We start from the raw sequence: 25158 nt of genomic DNA, 5'->3' as shown, positions 1-25158 counted from the left end.
TTTCAGAGAGATGTTGTTATTGGGCTCTTTGACTTCTGAGGCCATCTCTGGGGGTGGGGCAGTAATAAGTGGGGGTCCACTTTCACATTCAGGTGCAGATCCGTGTGACCCAAACTCTTACACTTCTTTCCATTCGATGACTTCCCCGTGTTCCCCTCCCGCTCAGGGCTGATGATTCTTTCCTGACGCTTGTGAATATGTGTTTTTAAACCTTAGATGCCTTAAAAAAAATTAAAACATGGAAATCCTCGTGAATATTTCAGGATTTCCTGGTACCTTGAACGTTAACTAATAGAATTCCTCTGGGTTTTGTTGCCCTAGTTCAGGTCCTTTGAAGTGAGTGAACAAGATTCCATGCTCCCTTCTGGGGGTTACTGTCTATGTTGACGATGCACAGCGCAGTCTTTTAATCGTCGTAACAGCTTTAGTGAGATATGGTTCACGCACAATACAAGTCACATTGTGTGGCCATCTGCTTTTATTTCTTTTGGTGTATACCTGGGAGTGGAATTTTGGGTCCTATGGTGACTCTCTGTTTCACTATTTGAATACCCGGAAGAATTTTTTCCAAAGTGCCTGCACCATTTTACACTCCTGCCAGCAGTGTGTGGGGGTTCCAGTTTCTTCATATCCTCACCAACACTTACCATCTGTCTTTTTGCTTCTAGCCATGCTGCGGGTGCGAAATGATATCTCACTGTGGCTATGAGTGGTACTTCTCTGGTGGCTAATGATGCTGGGCATCTTTTCATGCTTAATGGTCATTTGTATATCTTCTTTGGAGAAATGTCTGTTCAGCTCATTGGTCATTTTTAAATTGGACTATTTGGCTTTTTATAACTGAGTTGCCACAGTCCTTTATAGATTCTAGACATGTTTCTTATCAGATATACGAGTTGCAAGTTTTTATCTATATTGTGGATTGTCTTTTCACATTTTTTTTTTTAAAGATTTTATTTTTCCTTTTTCTTGCCGAAGCCCCCCAGTGCATAGTTGTGTATTTTTAGTTGTGAGTCTTTCTAGTTGTGGCATGTGGGACGCCGCCTCAGCATGGCTTGATGAGCGGTGCTGTGTCTGCGCCCAGGATTCAAACAGGCGAAACCCTGGGCCACTGAAGCGGAGCGAGCGCACGAACTTAACCACTTGGCCACGGGGCCAGCCCCTCTTTTCACATTCTTAATGGTGTCTTTTGAATCCCAAAAGTTCTGCATTTTGATGATGGCTAATTTACGCACAATGGAGTTTTACAAGTTGGAAATGATTTAGATATTAAATCATATTCTCATCCATATTTTGGTTATATAAGTTAAAAGCCAACTGTGAAAGGGTCAGGGAAAGATTCACATTAGTTCATTTCAAGATTTGCTAGAGATCCAAGAGAACTCATCAGGGAAGATACCAAATATCAAGTATTTCTTTATTATCCGTTTAGTGTTCATGGGATCAGTATTTATATAGTTCCTCTCTCATTTCTGATACTAGTAATTTGTGTTTCTTTCTCTTTTTCTGATTATCCTGGCTACAGGTTTCTCCATTTTTAAAATCTTCTTTTAAGAACTAGTTTTAGGGGGCCGGCCCGGTGGCACAGCGGTTAAGTTCACACGTTCTGCTTCTCGGTGGCCTGGGTTTCGCCAGTTCGGATCCCAGGTGCGGACATGGCACCGCTTGGCAAAAGCCATGCTGTGTGGTAGGTGTCCCACACATAAAGTACAGGAAGATGGGCACTGGCTCAGGGCCAGTCTTCTCAGCGAAAAGAGGAAGATTGGCAGCAGACGTTAGCTCAGGGCTAAAAAACAAAAAAAAACAAAACCAGAGAAGGCAAAAATAATTTGAAAAGTGCAAGACAAAAACAGAAAGATCAAAAGCAATTTGTAGAAGTAGTTACAAATATGGTAGGTATTCATCCAACTATATCAATAATCAGTTTAAATAGGAGTGGTCTAAATACAGCCAGTAAGAGACGGATTTCATCAGCCTACATTAAAAAAATAAGAACAAACTACATGCTGTTAACGAGAAGCTCACTTTAATTATAAAGATACAGCTCGGTTAGAAGTAGACGCAACAAGAAGTCAGGCTAACACAAATCCAAAGAAACCCACAGGAGCTGTATTAATTTCAGAAAGCAGATTTCAGAACAAGGAAAATTCTCAGGGACAAAGAGAGGCATTCATATGTTAAAGGGGTCAATTCTACAAGAAGACGTAACAATCCTTAACATACATGCCTCTAAAAACAGAACATCAAAGTATGTGGGGAAAAACCAATAAAACCTCAGCGGCCCAGAGTTTCACCTGTTTGAATCCTGGGCGCAGACACAGCACCGCTCATCAAGCCATGCTGAGGCGGCGTCCCACATGCCACAACTAGAAAGACTCACAACTAAAAATACACAACTATGCACTGGGGGGCTTCGGCAAGAAAAAGGAAAAATAAAATCTTTAAAAAAAAAAGTGTGAAAAGACAATCCACAATATAGATAAAAACTTGCAACTCGTATATCTGATAAGAAACATGTCTAGAATCTATAAAGGACTGTGGCAACTCAGTTATAAAAAGCCAAATAGTCCAATTTAAAAATGACCAATGAGCTGAACAGACATTTCTCCAAAGAAGATATACAAATGACCATTAAGCATGAAAAGATGCCCAGCATCATTAGCCACCAGAGAAGTACCACTCATAGCCACAGTGAGATATCATTTCGCACCCGCAGCATGGCTAGAAGCAAAAAGACAGATGGTAAGTGTTGGTGAGGATATGAAGAAACTGGAACCCCCACACACTGCTGGCAGGAGTGTAAAATGGTGCAGGCACTTTGGAAAAAATTCTTCCGGGTATTCAAATAGTGAAACAGAGAGTCACCATAGGACCCAAAATTCCACTCCCAGGTATACACCAAAAGAAATAAAAGCAGATGGCCACACAATGTGACTTGTATTGTGCGTGAACCATATCTCACTAAAGCTGTTACGACGATTAAAAGACTGCGCTGTGCATCGTCAACATAGACAGTAACCCCCAGAAGGGAGCATGGAATCTTGTTCACTCACTTCAAAGGACCTGAACTAGGGCAACAAAACCCAGAGGAATTCTATTAGTTAACGTTCAAGGTACCAGGAAATCCTGAAATATTCACGAGGATTTCCATGTTTTAATTTTTTTTAAGGCATCTAAGGTTTAAAAACACATATTCACAAGCGTCAGGAAAGAATCATCAGCCCTGAGCGGGAGGGGAACACGGGGAAGTCATCGAATGGAAAGAAGTGTAAGAGTTTGGGTCACACGGATCTGCACCTGAATGTGAAAGTGGACCCCCACTTATTACTGCCCCACCCCCAGAGATGGCCTCAGAAGTCAAAGAGCCCAATAACAACATCTCTCTGAAAAGCATCAGTTTGTGAAAAACTAAAATATTAAGAAATAAATATTTTGGAGTCATGAAGAACTGAGTCTTCCAGATTCCCACTTTTAAAACTAAAAACTCCTGAAGAGTCCATATCATAGGCATTGGAGGGACTCTCCTCCTCGTGGTTGGAGTGGATTCCAGAAGTGACAGATGCCTTCAGGATACAACTGAAAAGAATCCAAGAGTGTTCTTAAAAGGCTCTTTGTTGACCCTGAATCTAATCCTAACTCTGTATAAGATAACAGACATAAATGTGGGTCGGCACGACCAGCAGGCAGAGTGACGAAGGATCATGAGAATTCACTACTTTGCAGTGATGTTGCAGGGCGTGTCTATTAAAATCCAACAGGCTTTAAAGTACCTTCCACGAGCGATCAAACACAAATACAGAGACATTCCGATTTGTCACAAAGCTGTGCCCCTGTTCTTGATGCCAATCTTTGTCCCCTTCAGTTCACACAACCATCACCGACCACAATACACTGCCCTGGGCTCACGCCACCCACCAGGGCCAAGGGGCCTGAGGTGCTGGTGCCACAGAAGTCTCGGCTGCTTAGCCAGGAGACACCTCCAACCTCCGCCTCCCCTTCTGTCCTGGCAGGTCAGGAGGACCCCCACCCACCCCAGCCTAGGGGCTCTCAGATGGCTGTCCTGACCTAGTCAAGGTTCAATGACTTTGGGGGTGTAGGGTCACCAAGTACATATGCATAAGGAAGCTGCCTCTACCCGCATTATGATCCTATCAAGGAACAGTCTTGACCCTAAAAAGGAAGGATGTTGTTCCAGAATAGAGGACAGACCATCCCATGAAACCGCATTTGCCAAGCTTCCCCTGACATGTGTGTGCACATTATATAGAAATCGCACTCACCCCACCTTTCTAAGGGGTTTCCTCCTCTCTAAATGGAGACGATGGTAAACCGGCCTCCCGGGGGTGTGGTGAGAAATAAGCACAGGGAGAGTGTGGCCCCAGTCCCAGCACAGAGAGAGAGGGAAGATGTGTCAGAACTTGATTCTCACACACACGTCTCCTCCTGTCCTTGATCTGCCCCCTGCCCGCCATCAAGGAAGACCGTCATGGGCCAGCCTGGAGCAGAGCTTGGCCGTGGGAACCAGGCCTTGGAGAGGCCCGGTGGGGACAGCAAGTCATGACGCAGGGGGTGGCCCTGAGTCTGCCACCAGAGCCCCACAACTTCATTAGTAGAAAGCAGCTTGCGTCCATTCTGCACGCCCACCCGAGCTACTTTATACCAAGGACAGCGCTGGGTGGCCATGGTCGGGGCCACAACAGCTCCTGCCCCCCAGGAACGTCAAAGCCTGGGAAAGGAGAATCAGTGACGGCCTCGGATGATGGATTGCCGTGATCTAGTGCTTCTTATCGAGGTTTAAATAGAAACATAAAGAAGCATGGCATTGAAACACATTCAACAGGAATTGGAAAAATATCTAAAAATGAAATCACCCAGCTGAATGAGTGAGCATGGGGATTCATTTGCTTGTGGAAATTTTGGCAGGACGCTCAGGACGTGTGGCGGCTGCAGGCTGAGGGTTGTGTAGAGGCAGCGGAAGCACTGGGGGAAAACTCAACCAAGAGTGGGGGCTGTCATTACTAGTGCCCCAAATGACCTGTGGCAGAATCTGACCCTCCCCCAACATCTCCCCAAAGGGGTCATTTTATTCATGGAGGCCCATGTGAGCACCGTGTGCTTCGCGCTCTGGAATCGCAGGACTAACCCACACATACCAGGACCCAGCCTTGGTCCTCTACCCAGCAGGTTGCCCTGGTGCCAAGTGGTGAGCCTACCTTGATCTGCCCAAGGCCGATGGTGACGGTAGCAGCAGAGGTGAGACCTTTAATGACTGACGGGGCCGGAGATGGTGGGGCAGGGTTTCAGCAGGAACCCTGGCCAGCCAAGAGGAAATACCAAGTTGGTCACAGCTCTGCCCGGTCCCAGAGGACAGGGGTGGACATGGGCTGGGAGGGGGGTTGTGGCTGGGATTGGGGTTAAGGGCTGAGGGTGTGACATGCCCTGTGTGGGCTGGTTTGGAGAGCAGGAAAGGGAGTCCAGGGTCTGAGGGCCTGGGCACTTCTCCAAGTGTCCTGGCCTTTAAGCAGAATGGGGTAGGGCTTAGGGCTGAGGGCACCCCCCCCACACACACACACAGGGACAGCCCTCGGAATATAAAGAAGGAAATGCTGAGGGCAGGGGCAGCCGCAGGAGGCAGGTGCCTCGGGGCCCCATGAAGAGCAGAAACGCAGCCCCCACCTCAGCAGGAAAAGAGTCTCACCCAAGCCCAGGAGCCCCATGGCCAACTGCATGCAGCCCCACAGGAAGGCCAGCAGCACAGCACAGGGGGGGGTCACGGAAGGTGTAGAAGGAGACCAGGAGGGACATGATGGCCACGGGGCCCAGAGTCACAGCCCGGGAGGTGCCAGGAAGAACTATATGAAGCACCCCTGAAGGCAGAGTGGAGGCCAGACTGCTGGGGAGAGAGAGCGATGAGCACCCAGGAGACACACGGCACACCCACGGTGTCCCTGGTGTAGACGTCTGAGCACGGGATCTGTGTGTCCATCGTGTACTTTGGGCACACCAGCGCACACAGGCAGGGTACACGCTCACCCTCCATCATCCATGGGTGTGACCTCCAGTGATCGAGGGACCTCTTTTCCACCCGCACCCAACTGGGGCCTCGGGTGCCACCTGCGGGAGCACAAAGGCCTGTGTGCCTCTGTGTGAGTGTGTGAGTCTGAGAAAGTGTTCTTAAAGCTACAGTGAGTCATCCTGCTGTGCCACCACACAATCCAGAACTAGGCCTGTGTCTGTGTGTGACAAGTGTGATAAGAGCAGTTACGGCGCGTGAGTCTGCCCAAAGGCAGTCACAGGTCTGGATTGTAAACCAAGACTTCTTGGGCCCCATGGAGCCCTGGCTGCCCTGCTGTCTGGAGGGGATACCTACTCTGCTTCTAGGTGGGCGCTGACAACTGGAGTGGGGTCAGGCCATGGGCAGGGCATGTGGCCTGCAGCAGGGCAGACATCTCACCTGGGGCTGGAGTCAGTCACCTCAGCACAGGCCAATGCCTGGGGAATGACCTTGAGCCCCACCAAGAACCTGGCCGTTAAGTCCACTTGAGCCACTGCACAGAGAGGGGGTCAGCCAGGCCCGGACGGGCAGCTTTCCCCGCAGGGCCGCAGGGGGCAGCAGAGGGCCGGCAGGGCCATGCGCGCAGGAGCCTGAGGGCCAGGGCCGAGCCAGCACCTGCACAGAAGAGGGCACGCCTGGGGTGGGAGAGCGGGTGACACAGACCAGCAGTCAGGGTCCAGGCCTCGGGAACCCAGCAATAGTGCGGGGGTCCGGGAGCATCAGGAGAGGCACAGCCTGTCTCCCCTCCAGGGGGTCTGAGTCAGATGGTTAAATCCGCCCCCCTCCCCTTGCTGATCTGAGAGGGGAAGCCAACAACCTGTGCAGGGGGGGCCTCAACCAAAGGTGGATGTCCCCCGCACTGCTCAGTGCTCTCCCTGAATCCCACCTGCCCAAACCCTCGGCGCCTTCTCTCCCTCCATCCACGCTGGCCCGGAAGAATAGGATAAACGATTTCTCAATGAGAAGCCTAAACGCTAATTAGACTCCAGGTTTTTCCTCCCCGGAGAATTTGTTTGCTTTTTTTTTCCTCCCCAGGGAATTTAACGGGAGCAGTGCACAGAGAAGCTGGGTGCAGGGGGCACCCTCGTCTGGCTGGCGGGGCACGGGTGGGGGACTGGAGACCCTGAGGGCGGGGAGCCTTTCCAAGCGCGCGGCATGGGGGCTCCACCCACTAAGGGGGTCTGCAGCGCTAGAGGTGGGGTCTCCCATCCTGAGGCTGCATCTTACCCAACCCAGACCTGTGGCATTCGCATCCCTGAAAATATCGCAGGGGTTCTAGTTGGTTCCGGAGAACTTTAGAGCCTCCTCGATTGATTCAGGGTGGCAGCATCCTCTAGGATCCGGGCGCCCCCTGCTGCAGAGCCAGCCCCAGACCACCCCTCATCACGGGCCCCGCGAGCCTCCTCTGGGCAGAAACGACCCCACCCCCGAAGCCGCTTGCCTGGAACTCTGGGGTCTAAGGGTGGCGACTCCACGCCAGCTAACGGTCCGAGGCCTGCCGGCCCCAGCAAGGCCGAGGGCGGCGGGGACCCCGGTGGGGACGCCGTGGGTGGCGAATGGGGGTCCCCGATGGAGACGCCCGCACCCTCGGACCCCGCATCGCCCCTCGCGTCCGCCGCCCCCCGCCCGTCCCCGGCAGCTCGCCCACCCCGGCCCCGGGCCCGCCGCGGACTCACCTGACGCCGCAGCTCGGGGTCTCCGGTTCTCGCCGCCGCAGCCGGCTCGGCAGGAACCACAGAGGAGGGGGAGCGAGGGGCGGGGCCGGGCGTAGGGGCGGGGCCTGCGCGCACGCGTCCTGGGGGCGGGGCGGGGCGGGGCGGGGCGGGGCGGGCTCCGCAGCTGGGCCGGCGCTCTGTCCCGCGCACCTGGCGCTCCCGGAACGTGCTGCGCGTCGTCGGTGAGTGCGACCCACCGAACCCCCGCCGCCTCGGGCACCGCTTTCCACGGCCGCTTGTTGTCCCCCCAGAAGCAGCCACTCGCCCTCCCTCCAGCGGTCGGTGCCGACCCCAGCGTGCCCTGCAGCCCCCGGCCGTTCCCTCCTCGTCTCCCCTCCCTTCTGCCCCCAGACTCTTCATGGTCCGCTCCTGGGAGAGGGAGGCAGGGTTGGCGTCGCTCACCGCGAGGTCTGCGGGGGTCGGCCAGCATTCGGCACCCCACTCCTGCACTCGGCTCTGACCCTGCACCCCCACCCGTGCCAAGAGCAGCCTGGGCTAACTCTGCGGGCCCCCAGCTCGGGAGGATGGGCGCCTTTCCAGAGCTCAGGGATCCACAGATCCCGGAGAGGACGCCAGAAGGGGGCTGGTGCCCAAGTCCCCAGAGACCAGCCAGCGTGCCCTGGGGCTCTCATCTCCTCCTCACGCTTTTCTCAGACCGCAGAGCACTGTGGCTCGGCTCTCCTTCTCCTGGCTGAAGGGCTCAGCCCCCCACATCCACCTGCCCTCTCCCCCAACCCCATCCCCTCCCAGGAACCCCAGGTGCCTCCAGCGCCCAGCTGGTCAGGAGACTTCCAGGTTGGTGACCCAGGCCCGGCTGTCACAAGGCGACCCGATTCTCTCCTCTTTGGAGGTCTGGCCCTCTGCCGGGTGCTCTCTTTCTGATGAACTTTGTGGTCTTGGATCAGGCCCTTCAGCTAATTGTACCATCTCTAAGGTGATATGGGGTGTCATGAAGCTTCCTGACTTACGAGGTGTTATCTCAGGGGACTTTATTCCACCCAGAAGATAGGAATCACAGCCTCCTGCCCTCCAGCATAATTAAAACACATCTTTCTTTTCAATGGACTGACTCATTGTTTGTTTGTTTTTCTTCTCATACACTTGGTGACCCCCCCACTGCTTCCTCATGGCTGTCTCTCTCCTTGTCTCCCGCCACAGTCGTCTCCAGGGCCCACGTGGCCAAGGAAGCAGTTATCCACATGCCACACAGTAGGGCTGACTCTTCACTTAGGAGCTGCCTCTGTGCTGCCAGGTTTGGATGGAACCTCTTGAGTGATCTGATCTCTTTAAATCATTCTCTCACTCCAGATCAACCACATGGATGTGGAGAAAATTGGGTCATTGATAAGTGCCTAATGCATCTCTTCCTCGTGTCTCCCCATAGTAGAGGCAGTAACCGTGGTCTTCAAGAAAATATTCTCCCCCTGAGCGCTGAGAACATCCAGCACCCAGAGGAGAGGAGACGCCAAAGCGGGACTGAAAGAACTAAAGGCTCAGATGGAGGAATCTCTTCTGGGCCCTCCAAGTAGGACCCCTTCCCTGGAGGGGGGGGAGATTCTGCCAAAGAGCACCAGGGACAGAGGCCTTGCACTACATCTGCTGAGTCCTTCGCCCTTGTTTGGTTGGCTGTATAGGTCTTTGCTTTCAGGTACAATACCCTGCAAATGCACACAAAGCACACAGTTCACATGATGACTTTCGTGGGGCCTATGTACTTTTGCCTTCCTGGGCGCTCTCACCCATAAAATATTAAAAAGTATTTTTTACCACTGTGTTGGCATAATGGAAACAAATTATTATTATTATGTGTTAAAGTATTTTCTTTGACCAGAAGAGACTTCTTTTTCTTCTGATTTTAAAATAACTTAAAACATCTTCCTATGCCTACTGTGTGGCTCCCTATGGCGCGCTGTGTGCCATCATGAGATGGAGGAGGAAGGGGAGGGGAATGGAGAGGCAGGATATGGGAGGAGGGGCAGATGAGGAGGAGAAGGAGGAAGAGGTGGAGGACGGGGAGCTGAATACCAAGGTGGCTCTAGTCCCTGGCCCCAGAATGGCAGCCCCTCTCTCTGGAATTCCCCTTTATCCGAGTCTGCAAACACAAATTCTGGTCTCTCATCCTCCAGCCTCCTTTCTTTCCACAGGAACAGCCTCTCATTCCTCCTCCAATGCCCTCGTTCTGGAGATCCTTTCTTTTTCCACTGGATATCCCCAAGCCTGGGCCCAAATCCTTCACCCACAACAGGACTGTAGCCTCCCAACTCTCTGCCCCACCCCCACCCCAGGCCTTCATTTGCCAAACCCTGGTCTTGTGAGAGGGTCTGGAGAGTCCAAAGTATAAAAAGCTCCCAAGAGAAAAGCATGTGTAGGCCAGGTCTCCTCATGGAGCCATGGGGTCCCCCTGCTGAATAGGTTCTAGCCCTCCCAGGTCATTCTAGTTGGATACGTGGAGATGTCAAACTTGAATGGAGCGGGGAGGATGAACATAGAAAACACACTGATTAGTACTCGAACATGTAGGCTTGCATCTATATATCCAGTAATCACATGGATTCAGTTTGTTCTATTCTGTTCCTATGAATTTTACAATCTGCAGCTTTGCGTTATAATTTGTTTTTTAACCTCAGAAAGTCTTGGACAGGCGAAATACAGGACCCTAGAATTCCACTCCTTGTTGTGTGATCCACTGAGTTCAGGACACCTGCACAATAAGAACCATAGCCTCATTGTGTGAAAGAGCCGCAAACTGGAAACAACCCAAATGTCCATCGTCAATAGAATGGAGAACTAAATCGGGGTATAGTTCGTTAGCCATGGCAACGGAGGAATCACTGATGACTCCTGAATCCATAATTTTTAGTGAAAAAAGCCAGACAGAAGAGAATATATACCGTATGATTACAGGTTAAACCCAGACCTGTGCGGAGTGCATGATAAATGAAACTATGAAGTAAACGAGGAATGGAACACCATGAACATAAGACTGCGGTTACTGCTAAGGGCAGGGAATAAAATGTCTTTAGGAAGGGGCACGTGTGAAGCTTCTGGAAGTCTCATAAATTGTAGGTATTGATCTAGGTGGGCGTTATTTTAATTTACAGCCATTCATTAAGGTGTACGTTTATGTTTTCTGCAGCCTTCTGCATATTGCATGATCCAGTTGAAGAAAATATATCATTCTGTCAATGCAGATCATACCAGGAAGCACAAACTGTGCTAAGTGAGCAGTTGGGGTATCTCCATCTGCACAGCACTAGGAGGTGTGGGACACTATTCCATCCACGTGACCCACAGGGGAAGCCCAGGAGGTGGGCCCTGGTCCCAACCAGACAAGTGGTGGCACCAGGACTGGAGGAGGCCCTGTGTGACAAGCATGGTGCTGGCAACCATAGCTCTGACCTAGTGTCCCTGGACCAACAGCGGGTATCTCTGAGGAGCTTGGAATCCAGTGCATTCTAGAGCCATGGACTGAGATGCCAAGCTTTATTGGGGGGTAGGGGGTGGGGGGACTCAGAATTGTCCTAATTCTTGGGACCTTCTAAGAAGGAAGTGTGTTTGATAACCATGGCAGAGAAGAGGATTCCCAGTTACCCCAGGCATTTTGTGGGTTCCTAGGCAAGAGCTCCTCAAGGGCTGGGTGGCCAGAGCATTCCAAGGATGTCAGAGGCCTGTAGACAGGAAATGCCCAAAGGCAGAGGTGAGGGGACAGTGGCCTCCAACAGAGGTCAACAACCTGGAGAGAAGCCAGAGAAGCAGCAGAACCCACAGAAGGTGGCCTGAGGTTCCCAGCATCAGCTTTCTCATGTGTCCCCAAAAGCTCACACCCAATGTAAACACGTGGCAAAACACACACACACTCACTCACAGAGCAACGACAAAACAAAAACCATTAGCCAGCAGCAACGGGAGCCAAGCAACAGACAGTAAAGACCCTGGACCTGGCCAGTGTTGTTCCTCCCCTGAGTCTGTGGCAGGCCTCATGAAGGGAGCAGGAGAGAACTCAGTGCCCACAGCACTAGATCAGCAGAAGAGCTAGAGTGGCCAATTTGGAAGGAAAGAAAGATTAGGAGAACAGCTCGGGATTAAGACAGCTCTCAGGAAATCCCAAACAGGACACAGCCCATGCACCAGGACTCGGGGTCACATATGACACAGTCAGACCCTCAAAGTTGGAAAAATGATGGGGATGACAAACGTTGAAGTACGATTCAGCAACCTTACCCTGAGGAAGCACCTCCATTTTGGGGCTATCTGTGGCACAGCGCATGAAACATCGTTCCCTGCCGCCCTGGCATAGCCTTATAGCCTTACACAGTCCACTCCCAGTCTCTAGGACCCCCTCCCCCAGTCCCTGGGGTCCTCTGCAAAGAAGTTGCTCTCAAATTCAGGCAACCATCCTGGACTCCATCCCTGTGGCTCAGGAAGTCATAGGGTCTGTGACCAACGGGAGTCTGAACAGCAGCCCCTGGACCTGTCTCATCTGCATAAGACCCGCCCCCTGGCCTGGTGTCATTCACTGCTACTTCCTTCTGACCCACGCACCGCCTCCTGCCCGCACTTTTCCCCTCCCACTCCACCCTCCCGGCCAATGGCAGGACAGGAAACTGAGCAGGAAGTGACGTCATCACCCTCCCGGTTTAGGCCGCGGGGTGCTAGGCCTCATGCCTGGGGATGGCGCTTCATCCGGAGACCACTTTAGAACAAGAGCGCTTGAGGACTAAAACTACCATGGAAGGAATAAGAGCAACAGCAAAAGATTTTCAGGCTCAGGCCAAGGATGTGATTTAGAAATGGGAGCAAGATTTTGAGGGAATAAAAGGAGAAGAAAGATGAACTCAGAAGGTGTGTCTGGTAAGGACAGATATGAGGAACAGGATTTCCAGGGAAGAAACGAGCAGTCATGACGCTCTCACACTCACCAGGGGAGAGGAGTTGGGAACAGTGTCCCGCAGTTTCCTAGGAAAAGGAAGGGGGAGGGGCCCTGCCCCTTTGCGGGAGGAGACCCCACAGAGCCGGCCAAGTGCTCCATGCCTTTGATGGAGGCCGCCGGTCACCAAAACCGCCTAGAACAGCCCTTGCCACGCGATCCAGCGACATGCACTGCAAAACGTCGTACATCTAAGGTGGGTGGGAGAATGACGTCTTTACTTGACTAATTTCTTCAAGAAATATAGCTTTTCCGTCTGAATGTGGGCATATGACAGTCCTGTCACTTTGTCACCAACAGAAATTTCTGATTCTTAGGATATCACACGATGGTAGTGTAGATATCTCCACACAATTCTTGGACCCCAGGTCTTCTGGCGCTGGCGCGGTTAGACAAGGGAGAAGAGCCCAGGCTGCGGCAGCCTGGGGCTAGAGAGACCTGGCAGAGAGGACCAGCGCCCGCCTTTCGTTGGGTAATAGGTGGGCTGGTTCATCTGTCAGATGAAGGGAGGGTGGTCAGGCCCCGCGAGGGACACCGGGTTTTCACTGATCCCAGGTCCTTTTAAGCTATAGTTGTCCTGCACGTTCTCTCTTAACTAGATTCTCTCTTCACCTTGTCCTCAATCTCTCGACTTTAAATCAGACGTGGAAAAATCCTGCCTAAATTCCTAAGGTTCACGTTGGTTACTAAAAGGATTAGGTGGAAAGAATCTGTTTTTTCTTTAAGGGTGAAAACAAGTTGTGGAGTTTCAGAGCCTAGATATCTCACAGAGAACATAAGCTTCCTTCCTGAGGCTGGGTGTTTACAGCTGCTCCTCCTGGAAAGCTGGTGTCAATTCCCTTAAGCCAAATCGCCAGGAACACACTTCTTCGTCAGCAAGTTCGGTCTTTTATTCCTTGCAGCCAGAAAGAACACACCCCACGATCTAAGAAAGAGGGCGTTAGAAGGAACGTATTAGAGGATTTGGGCTTTGGCTGGGTGATGTGGGGAAGGATGGAAGGAGGCAGGGTGTGTTCCATACTGAATACTGTTGTCAGCAGGGGCAATTCAATGACTGGACTAACGAAGTAACAGCCATTTCCTTAGAAAAAGAGGAGGATGTTTGGGATTTTGTAGGTTGCATAGTGACCTTGTCTTTGCCTGTGCCTGGACAAAATTATGAGGTAGCCTTGTTTTGTCTCATTTTATGCAAGTCTGAGAGTAATCTTGTCTGAGGTTGATATTCTGGATGTGAGATGGTTTATTTCCAGCATGAGAACAAAACGGTCAGGCTGTGAGTGTCAGATCAGTTCAGGGCATCAGAGGCTGGTATTTTTCTTTCTCTCTGGAAATCCCTCAAATAAAGAACCAGGAAAGAGAGCACCCTGGTCTCACAAGCTTTAGGTGCAAACCTGACTGGGTAACCGTGTGATGTTGGCTAAGTTTCTTGAATTTTCTGTGGCTCAATTTCTCACTTAAAAATGGGTGAAATGGGAGTTCTTCCCCGCTGCGTTGTCCTAGGTTTAAATGAGATGTGCAGGGAAAGCATTGAGCCCAGTGCCTGGCACAGAGTAAATACTCAGTCCATCTTAGCTCTTCCCAGTCCATCCCCATCTGCATTGTTATTAGCTGCCTTGTTTTTTCAAACAGCTTCAGACCCTTTCAGGGTATGGATGGACCACTATAAATAAGTGTTCTCCAATTGATGGCCATGGACTTCGTTCCAGTGTTTTACAAACAATGCTGCATGGGACATCTGTATATCTATATCTATGTCTGTGTCTATAGCTATCATTGCTTGTGTAAGTATTACTCTAGCATCTGTCTCTGTAAAGGGAAGTGCTGGGTTTAGAAATATATTGGTACATGTATAGTTTTGCTAAATCCTGCCCTACTGCCTTGCAAAGAAGCTTTACCACTTCATATTCCCAATCATTTAAGAGAATATTCCTTTCTCCACCCTCTTGCCAACACTCGGTAGCATCTGTACCTACCGTCTATTTTTGTCAACGATTAAATCCTTCTTGAGAGAGTTCCTCCAATGAGTTTATGCTCATTCGTCTGACTTCACTGACATCCTGGCAAAGCTGAAATCCATATGACTTTTCTCTGTTCTCTTCTACGTTATGACTGCTCTGTTCTCTCAGATAATGTGGGCCAAGAGACGTGCAAACATATCCCTCCTCCTGGGTGGATGCTATTGCCTGTTGGGTTTGCACACTGTCCTGGATTTTGAGGGTGAGGGCCTGGTTCATAGATGAGGTTTGAGGTTGCGTTCCCCTGAGTTCCACTGAGAGAGTCCAGGCTGCAGGGCATTGGGAACTCGCTAACCCTAAGGAGTGAGGTGTCCATGACTGGAATCGAGCAGAAGAAAACCTGGAAAATAGAGACCTGTAAGTTGAAATTTTCGTTAGAAATGGAGTTCCAAAAATAGAACTGTTCTTTATTTCTAGTCCGAATAGGAGGAGAGATTGCATTCAATGTAAACAATGTGTTTGGGGAACTTAATAGAGTGTCTGTTCTATTGCTCTCCTTGAATTGGTTCGCCTGTGCCGGGAACTGGTACTTGCTATAAAACCTTGTCTGGTGAGTTCAGAAGAACAAGGAGCTAAAACATGATCTGACTTAGAAAATAGAGGTAGATGATGGATTCGTAGAGAATGTTATGGGGAGTTAAGTATCGTGGCCTCTTCACTCTTTTAGAGATTTGGTTGGTCCCATTAAAGAGACATTCCTCCAGCGCCTGAAATGCCCTTCATAGTGTCCTTCCTGATACAAGGGTTTGGGAACAGTCATAGGAAGGGGAACACAAGATTTACAAGGCACAAGGTTTTTACTGTGGTTCTTTGGTCTTTTTTAGTTTATGGGCATTACCATACGTGTTTTGAAAATTGAAAAATCAACAGAATAGAGACAAGCATCTGAATTAGTTTTCTATTGCTGCCTGTTAACAGATTACAAAGACAGTGGTATAAAACAACACACATTTGTCATCTCACAGTTCTGTAGATCAGAAGTCTGGAAGGACAGGACTGGATCCTCTGCCCACAGAATCGATCGGTGTGTCCTCTCCCTCTGAATAGGTCTGATATTGACCCTGTCGGGGTTCTGACTGTCTCCCATGAGGGCCTGCCCTTGCGATCTCATGCTCCTCTGGGATCCTCTTTATTGACCTGATTTCTCTCCGTCGTGATCTCTTTCCGCTCCCGTAGGCGGCTTAGGAGAAAGCCTAGAACTGTGGAGCCCCAGAACTGACCTCCGCCCTCTCTTTCTCCAAGAGGAGAAGAAAATCACAGAGGTCTTCAGACAGAAATGACCCAGATGAGGGTTGAGATCCCCAGTGATTACAGCAGAGAAAACCTAAAGGACAGTGGAGGCACTCTAGAAGCCCCGACTGCGGAAGCAGGGTCCTCTTTGTGGCCCACGTCAGGTGAGAACCCTTCCTGGAAAGGGGGACACTTCCCACACAAAGGACACCTTGGACAAGGGACTTACCGTGCTCCAGCTGAGTCATTCTTGCTGCCCCTAGAGCTTTTGGAGGTTTCCATCCTAGATTGTTTGTTTAATGGTGGGGCTCTTTCCTTGCATGAGATTGTCCTTGGAATTTTTTTGTGAAATGCAGTTTTTTGGGCCTTAACCACAGACGTTTTCAACAAGCGCCACACTGTCTCCGATGTGGATGTCTTTAGCTATGAAGCTGGTGGCCACGGATTGGAGCCCTGTCTACTGCATGATATCTCATTTAATCATCCACCACCACTCTGGTGGTCAATGCTGCCTTCTCTCTTTCACATTCTACATTCTCCTCCATTATACATGAGGTAAATACACTCAAAGAGGGTAATGCAATCCTCCACACAAACATTCTGGGTCCGTGGTGGAGCTGGTCTTTGACCCTCTGACTGCCTTTCCCAAGGCCGTGCTTCTATTGCTTCAACACAGACCTGGGATAGGGTTTGCCTGCAGATGTGGCTGGGACCAGAAGACATCAGCGAAAGTTAGTTATTCCTGGGAACTCTTGTTTATCCACTTGGCAAGTATTTCCTGAGAGGTTTATCTGGCGGGCTCTTGTGGAGGCCCCGGGGAGATGGGGTGGACAAGGCAGAGAGCACGCCTGCTCTCAGGAAGATGATCTTCTGACACAGGAGCTAGACGTTTCACAGATGCTCCCATAAATACATTTTCTTTTTAAAGATTGGTGCCTGAGCTAACAACTGTTGCCAATCTTTTTTTTCCTCCTTGCTTTTTCTCCCCAAATCTTCCCAGTACATAGTTGCATATTTTAGTCGTGGGTCCTTCTAGTTGTGGCATGCGGGACACTGCCTCAGCATGGCCTGATGAGCGGTGCCATGTCCACACTCAGGTTCCGAACCAGTGAAACCCTGGGCCACCAAAGCAAAGCCGGCAAACTTAACCGCTCGACCACAGGGCTGGCCCCCCTAAGTACAATTCAATGGTCGCTGTGATAAATTGTACTTAATACTGGTGTGTGCTGGTCTCATTGTGCCAACTCGGCTTGAAAACTGACTGAGTATACATGAGAAGACTATAGAACTGTGATAAAAGAATTGTCCCCGACAAGGTCCTTCAGATATTTTTGTTCTAACGGTGGAAATACTGATGTTTGATCCAGTGTCCCTTCAGATTCAGATGTGGGTTCCTGGAGGGTGTGGTAGGTGCTTTTGCACATGGAATCTTGTGGCCGATGCTTGTGTGGTGCCTCTGCCGCCGTCAAGTGGTGAAGGATCCTGGGAAAATCTGCTGTTCTCTCTGGGCCTCAGTTTGCTCATCAGTAAGATAAGGTTGTTATTCAAATTCTCAAAATCCTTTCCTGCTCGGTTTTCTCTAAGTGCATGGAGGAATGAGTTGCGTGTTAAATGTGCCCTGGGAACTGCAGCCAAGAGCCGACCTTGGTCCCTTCTCTGTTTGTCTCCTGTAGGAGCCTGAGCTGAGCTCGCGGGCTGAAAACACAGAACTGAGAGAGCAGATGGAAGAAAGAAAATCAGCAGGTTTGGAGGCTGAGAACAACCCAAAGAATGGTCAGGTACTGGTGGAGCAGGTGGTTGCCAAAGGAGGTGAGAATCAGGCCAAGTTGAGTTCAGAAAAGTCAAGGGAAACTGAGGAATGCGTACAGCATCACCCAGCTCCGCGTGAGCAGGCCTGGGCTGAACAGCGAGGACTGGGAGAGCAACTTACTCCACGGTGAACCTGTGCACCTGCCAAGGAGATCCAAGGATGGATCGGGGTTGGTTTCTCCTTCTGGGAAGCACCAATTCCAAGAAGAGGAGGAAGCGACCATGAGGCTCTGCCCTAGACCCCGCAGCCTCCACCTTGGGGCTGCCCTCACACTGGATGCCCTCGCAGTAAGTGTGGGCTTAGAGGGGTAAATGATGTTTGAGGAAAGGCTGGAGATGTCCGTTCTTACGTTAAACAGCTGTGCCCTAAAGCCAGGAGGGCCATGGCTAGGGAACCCTTGCATCTGAATCGGTGATCCTAATAATGTTCTTCTGTATCTATGTTGAGAAAGGCTTCACACACACTATGTCTTAAGTATTTGTTGAGAGCTTAATTTCCCCTATGCAGTGTTAAGAACTTGGAGTTCAGAAAAGAGTGAGATTTCCCTGAGGAAATCAGAGCAGTGAGAGGAAGAATGCAAGCAGACAGTTTCAATACCCTGTGGTAGCTCTCGTAAACTTGGGTGTCGTGGCAGCCCAGAGGATGGGAGGGGAGGCCGAGGACATCTCTTCCTAATGACAGGGTGAACCATCGAGTGGAAGCCCTGAGGACAGTCCCGTCATCAGCAGAGCTGACCCCAGGTGAGTGTCATAGGGCCTAGAGAGTGTAGGGCAGGCTCCTCTCTAAGGCTGGGCATCTGCTACATCCTGAGAGAGAGCAGAGCATTCCTGACAGGACATTTGGGACAAGAATGTAGCGAGATGATGATTTGCAACCACTTTGATTCGATCAGTGAACGAATGTCACGAGAGCCTCGTCAGGGCTTGACTTGGTGCTGGGAGCCATGAATACAGAGATGAAGAAAATATTCCAGCTTCACAGAGCTCTCAGTCTAGGAACCAGGAAGTCATGAAAAACGTAGTGGTAGTGGGTCATTGCAGGAAGTGGCCAGTGCTGCCTTGGGATGACCTCGCTGGTTGTCCTTCTCCCCTTTCTGTTTCTTCCAGCAGATAGATGACCTTTCCTGGCCCAGTGACCTAGGACCTCAGCCAGATTTCAGCCTCTCGGGATACAAGCAATTAGGCTCCATGTTGGCTCCAAGCAGTCAACACTACCAATGTCACCAGAGAAAACTGCTGATCTCAGTGGTTACTGTCTATGTCCTGGCCAGCTGGAGAAATAAAGAGGCAAGTCTAACTAGGCTTTTTCTTTAATTTTAATTTTCTTCTTTTATGTTTAATGAGGTAACATTGATTTATAACATTCTACAGATTTCAAATACACTTCATTATTATTCGACTTCTGTTTCCATGACATTATTCACCACGAAAAGTCTAGAGAATGTCCTCCAGAGAGTGTCCTGGTGACCAACCGTCATAGTTGAGTGTCCCAAATATTGGCATGGGCCTCCTTCCTGTGTTTCATTTCACAGATCTTGTTTACATAGTAGCCGTATCAAGAGAAAAAACAGAGAGATGGACTCAAAATGACTGAACAATGTGTGATTCGGCAATGAATCTCAAAAACTTTCAAGATCCCACTCAGAAAGTGATGTTTTCGGGAATACAATCCATGCTTGGGGTGTAGTGTCATGTAGCGAGAGAAAATCAATTGCATTTAGCAGCATTTAGCGACTTGTAAAAACAACACCTTCCCCAAATGACCCAAATGATGACTGTATAGACCAAATAACGAAGAGAGCCACTGATTTCCACTGATCTTACAGAAGCAGGAGGTCCTTCATGCGCTCAAACAAGCTGGGAAAACGGCTGGGTCTCTAGGGCCACGAAACAAAACAAATCCCACTGTGGGTGCCGTAAGAAGAGGCAAAACAGATTTTATGGCAGTGGCCGCAAGATGGCAGAGAAAATGGCTTGAGGCTTTTGGAGTCGCAAATGAGTTGGCTCAGAAGAACATGACCTCTTAGAAAAACATGTTTGGCAAAACTTTGGACCCCGTGGACACTAAACGTTTAGCCCGTGATCTGCGGTCATTCTGTATAGAATTCGTTCTGTATTCTCTTGGACCAACAGTCACTTTTATAAAGGAGGTCAGGAAGCTGCACATCAGCACGCACACCTGAAATGGAAATGGTGTATTTTTTCCAAAAAGCCAGAATAATAGAGAAGTTGTTTCTCATTTCCAAATTGGAGTTTTTGACCTAACTGAAGAATTGACTGCCATAGATATTAACTACTCATGATGCTCACAAATATGCTGACTTAAAGAGAGTATGATAACTTTGATAAATAGCAATGGAAAACAACTGCTTTTACTGTTAGCACACTGTCCTGCAGGGATGTCAGTGGAAGTAGTGAGCGACATTACAACACCTGAACGCCCAACAGGAAACAGGTCAAAGAAGGAGGAGACAGTCAGCCAAATGTATGGAATTATGTGTAATGTACACAACTGTGAGTTGGTTGGTAACAAACCAATGGGAGAAGTCTATGTTTATATTGACTCTTGGGTCCTGTCAAATGGGCAGAGCATTGGGAAACAAAACATTGGACTGTACAAAGAAAGTCAGTTTGGACACTGCCTTTAGAAAACGATTAAACAGATATAAAGAAAACACATCTAAAGGTGTTTGTGAGCCATGTTTTAGCCCAGCAAGAATAAGCTTTAGGAGAGATCCATAATGACAAATAGATGCTTTGGTCTTTCAGAGACAAGTCGTCTGACCCACTGGGAATGAGACCTTGTGAGTCATCCGGGTGAGCAGGCTTTACATGACTGGCTGGAAAGCTCAGTGACTGAAGAGAGAACTGAAATATGCTGCACACACCGGTCATGGCCTAATTTGAACGGAAGGTCTTTCACCGTCTTTTGGGGGGAACGAGGCTGGCGCAAAGGGACTACAGATTCTGTTGCAGCCACAGGGCTCCGATCCTTACAGACTGATGGGAGTGGACGCCTACTTCAGAGATGGTACAGGAGGCAGTGTCTAAGCAGGAACTTATGGTATTTGAGGGCTCTATCTTTGCATACCGTTGGAAAGATTCTGGCAGGACAGAATGCTGGAATAGATTATGGCAGACTAAATGAAATAACACGGGCGCAGACTGCCCCCTAAATCTCGGAACTGGCGTCGCAGCTGGATACAAGGACAAACTGGCAGCCTCACCAACCGAATGGTCACTTCTAAGGAAGTCTTGCTGATGAACACACAAAACCTTTCACATTCGTTAGTCCACAACAGCCCTCCTGCAAACACCTCCCGGCCGCAGGACTCAACATGGGTGTTGATTATCTTCTTTGGCCTGATGGTAAAACCTCAATTGATCTGAAGAATTCTTCTGACCTGGCAAATACACAAGTCCCCAAAACTGTGGTCTCTGCCCGATCTGGCTTGATTCTGAAGCATTTGTTTCTAGCAGGATACAAGGTCAATATACAAAAATCCATTTTATGTCTATGTAATTCCAGTGCACAACTGAAATGTAAAAAATAATAGCGTCAAACAAATGAAAGTACAGGACGTTGGTGAAAGAAATTGATGACGACCTAAAACATGAAGACCAATTCCCTGTTCAAGGGTCAGAAGACTCATTATTTTTGAGATGTCAGTTTTCCCCAATTGGGTCTATAGATCCAACCCAAGCCAACTCAAATCTCAGTCAGCATGTTAGGGAGACAGGAATGATGTGATTCTAAATGAATATAAAATGACAAAGATCTAGCGTAGTCAAAACATTTATAAAATAAAAAACAATGTTGGAGGGCCAGCTCTACCTCATTTCAAGAACTATTATAGAGTTATTTTGTTCAAAGCAGTACGGAATTGGTGTAATGATAAGTCAACAGATCGATGGAACAGAACACAGAGTCAAAAAGTAAACTGATACCTATAATGAGACTGATTTTTTACATTTTTATTTCTTTATTTATTTATTTCTTGAGTAAGAGTAGCCCTGAGCTAACATCCGCCACTAACCTTCCTCATTTTGCTGAGAAAGATTGTCCCTGAGCTAAAATCTGTGTCCTTCCTCTGCTTTATATGTGGGATGCCTGCCACAGCGTGGCTTGAGGAGCAGCGAGGAGACCGCCGCCCAGGATCCGAACCAGTGAATCCCATGCCACCTTTGGAGCACACGAACTTAGCTGCTACACCACTGGGCCAGCCCCAGGAGACTGATCTTTGGCAAATGCAAAAAGATACCGCAGTGGGGAAAGATAGTCTTTTCAACAAATGATAAAGAATGATCTTTTTCAAGCTTTTCCAACTAGTGGTTGTTTATATCTACATGAAAAATACTTAAATAAATAAATAGAATCCATGTCTCCCAGGATATCCAAAAATTAACTCAAAATAGATAATAGATCTAAATGTAAACGTTAAAAATGTAAAACTTCAGAAGAAAACAAAGAGGAAAATTTTTGTGACTTTAGGTTAGACAAATGTTTCTTAGATTGATACAAAAAACATAATCAATAAAAGAAAACATTGAGAAATTGAATGTCACAAAAATGGAAAACATTTGCTTTTCAAAAAACACTGGTAAGTGAATGAAAAGTCAAGCCACTGTGAGTTGAAAATATTTGTAACTCACTTATGTGAGAAAGGACTTATACCCAGACTATACAGGAACTCTTAAAACCAAATCATAAAAAGGCAAATCAATTTTAAATTGGGTGGAAGATTTGTATAGTAATTCTGGGAATAGGCAATGTAAGCTATCCATCTTTCATCTACGTTTGTGAAATTGCTTTGATAATTCAAGATGATTTGCGTTTCCATATAAATTTCAGAATCAGCTTGTCAGTGTGCCAACAGACCTGCCGGAATTTGGAATGGGACTGTAATAGATCTGTGGATCCCTTTGGGGAGAATTGACGTCTAAAGCATCTTGAGTTTTCCAATCCACAACAAGTTTCTCTCTCCATTAATTGAGTTCTTTAATTTCTCGAAGTATTGTTCTGTAGTTTTCACTGGACCTTTCTTACACATATTTTGTCTGGTAAGATAATGCAATGAGAGAATTGGTCAAAAGACTTGAGGAAATACTTCTCAACAGAAGATATGTTAATGGCCAAAAAGCAAATGAAAAGTTGCTCAACTCTGTCACCCAGGAAATAAATTCATCCTGCAATGGTTCCCATTCCCCATCCATCAGCATGACTAAAATTAAAGAGACTGGAAATACCACATGTGGTGAGGGTGCAAAGCAACTAGAAATCTCTTGCACTTGTGGGAATGAAAAATGGCACCACCACTTGGAACAGCTGCACCACAGGTAAACACACACCAGTCACGGAAAAGCCGCTCCACTCCTAGGTGTTTACGCAATATGTTCACACAACAATCCGCACACGAATATCCACAATAGCTTTATTCATAATGGCCAAAACCTGGGAACTGCACAGATGTCCATTAACAGACGAATGTATAAATAGACACGATACAGCCGTACAAAGGAATACCCCTTAGCAATAAAAAGGCATGAAGTGTTCATGTGTGGAGTAACGTGGATGGATTTTAAAATCATTATGCTGCATGAAGAAATGCAGACATGAAAGAGTACATGTATGGTTCCATTATATAAAGTCGTTAAAAATGCAAACCCATCTGTAATGACCGTGTTGCCTGGGTCTCGGGTTGAGGGAGTGATGGACTGCAAAGGGGAGCAAGGAAGGTCACGAGCTAATGGAAATGCCCTGTGTCATGACGGTGGCAGTAGTTTCATGAGTGTGTAGTCCGTCAGATGCATTTAATTGTATCCTTTAAAGTGGTGCAGCCTATTGTACCTAAATTATACCTCAGCAGCGTTCATATCATAATCGGTTGTATTTCTCCATTCTAGCCATGAGTTACTGAGAAAATGAAATTCAGTAAAACAGTATAAAGATTACCATCCACAATCATTAAACGCCTTAGAACACGTATAATAAAGACCCCTGAAAACTATTACTGAGAGAAATTAAAGAAGATCTAAGTAAATCGACCCAAATCTATGAAATTCATAGACTGGAAGCTTCAATATTGTTAGAATGACAGACCAACATTGTCCCAATTAATATTGCAGCAGGCATTTTTTGGGTAGATTTTCAAGCTAATTCTAAACTGTATATGGAAGTGAAAGTACCTAGAATAGCCAAGACAACCTTGAAGGAGAATTAAGTTGGAGGACACACTCTACTACATTTCAAAATTCACTTTAAAGCTATAATAATTACAACATTGTAATATTGGTGCAAGTAAACACAACACAAGCAAATCAATGTGAAAGAGTCAAGAGTAAAATATTTACCCACGTACACACACAATTATTTGATTTTTTTTTAATAAAGTCACCAATACGTTTCACTGGGGAAATCAAAGACTTTTCCATAAAAAGCGTTAGAAAAAATGAATATTTATTTAAAAATAAGTTAATATGAAAAACCACGTCCCACCGTACATTGAAGTTAATTGGAGATGTGAAAGTTAAACCTATAAAGCCTTTGGAAAAAAATGCGAATATTTTCATGAACCATGAAGAGGCAAAAGTTTCTTAGGCACAATACCCAGGAACTCGCTATAGATGAAAAATGGATCCAAGTGGATTTCATAAAGTATCGATTCTTTAGCTTATCAGACATGACTATTTAAAAAGTGTAAAAGCAATTCATAGACTAGGAATAATTACTTGCAATACTTATATCTGATGAGGAACAGTAAATCCTATAAAGTCAGAAGGAAAATTACAAACAACCTCATTTATTAATGAGCAGATTAGAAAAGCCACTTGGCATAATAAGAGAGTCACTTGGCCAGTAAGCTTTGGAAAACCAAGATGGCAAACCACTACACAGCCTGCAGGATGGCTAAAGTTGAAAAGACTGAGAATACTAAGTGTTGGAGACTACACCAGAGAGACTGGAAGTGTCCTGTATCTGGGGGGAAATGTGAAAGGATACAACTCCTTTGCGAGAGTCTGTGTCAGTTTCGACCCTTTCCCCAGGTAATTCTGTTCCTAGGTGTATGTACCCAGGAGGCTGGGTATCTCCACAAGTGAATGTCCCCCAGCAAAACTCATATATGAATATTCACAGTTGCTTCATGCATAATAACCAAAAATGAATCTGTCCATCATCGGAAAAATGGGTAATGAAATAGTGCTATAACCATAAAAGAGAATATTTCTTGCCAAGTAAAAAACCAAATTATTGCCATGGTAGCCTGTCAAGATTGAACCTCCAAACCAGATATTGAGGGAAAGAACACAGAACGAAAGAGAGATACCGCATCATTGCATTTATAGGAAGGGCAAAAATAAGCAAAATTAATCTATGGTGAGAGAACGCAGAATAGTTTCTCTGTGGGG

General features: G+C 47.8%; 1 long non-coding RNA gene across 1 annotated transcript; it reads right to left on the bottom strand.

The window, feature by feature from the left end:
* Nucleotides 1–11239: 11239 nt before the first annotated feature.
* On the bottom strand, nt 11240–24354 carry LOC138915128 (uncharacterized). The gene is made up of 3 exons (XR_011420789.1): nt 16172–24354; nt 14671–15052; nt 11240–13622 (listed from the first exon to the last, which is right to left on the bottom strand). It is a non-coding gene; the product is annotated as an uncharacterized lncRNA (long non-coding RNA).
* Nucleotides 24355–25158: the final 804 nt, after the last annotated feature.

Source organism: Equus caballus, chromosome 8 (genome assembly GCF_041296265.1).
Source record: "Equus caballus isolate H_3958 breed thoroughbred chromosome 8, TB-T2T, whole genome shotgun sequence".
Taxonomy (NCBI): domain Eukaryota; kingdom Metazoa; phylum Chordata; class Mammalia; order Perissodactyla; family Equidae; genus Equus; species Equus caballus.
This window is presented reverse-complemented; position numbering and strand designations above follow the sequence as displayed.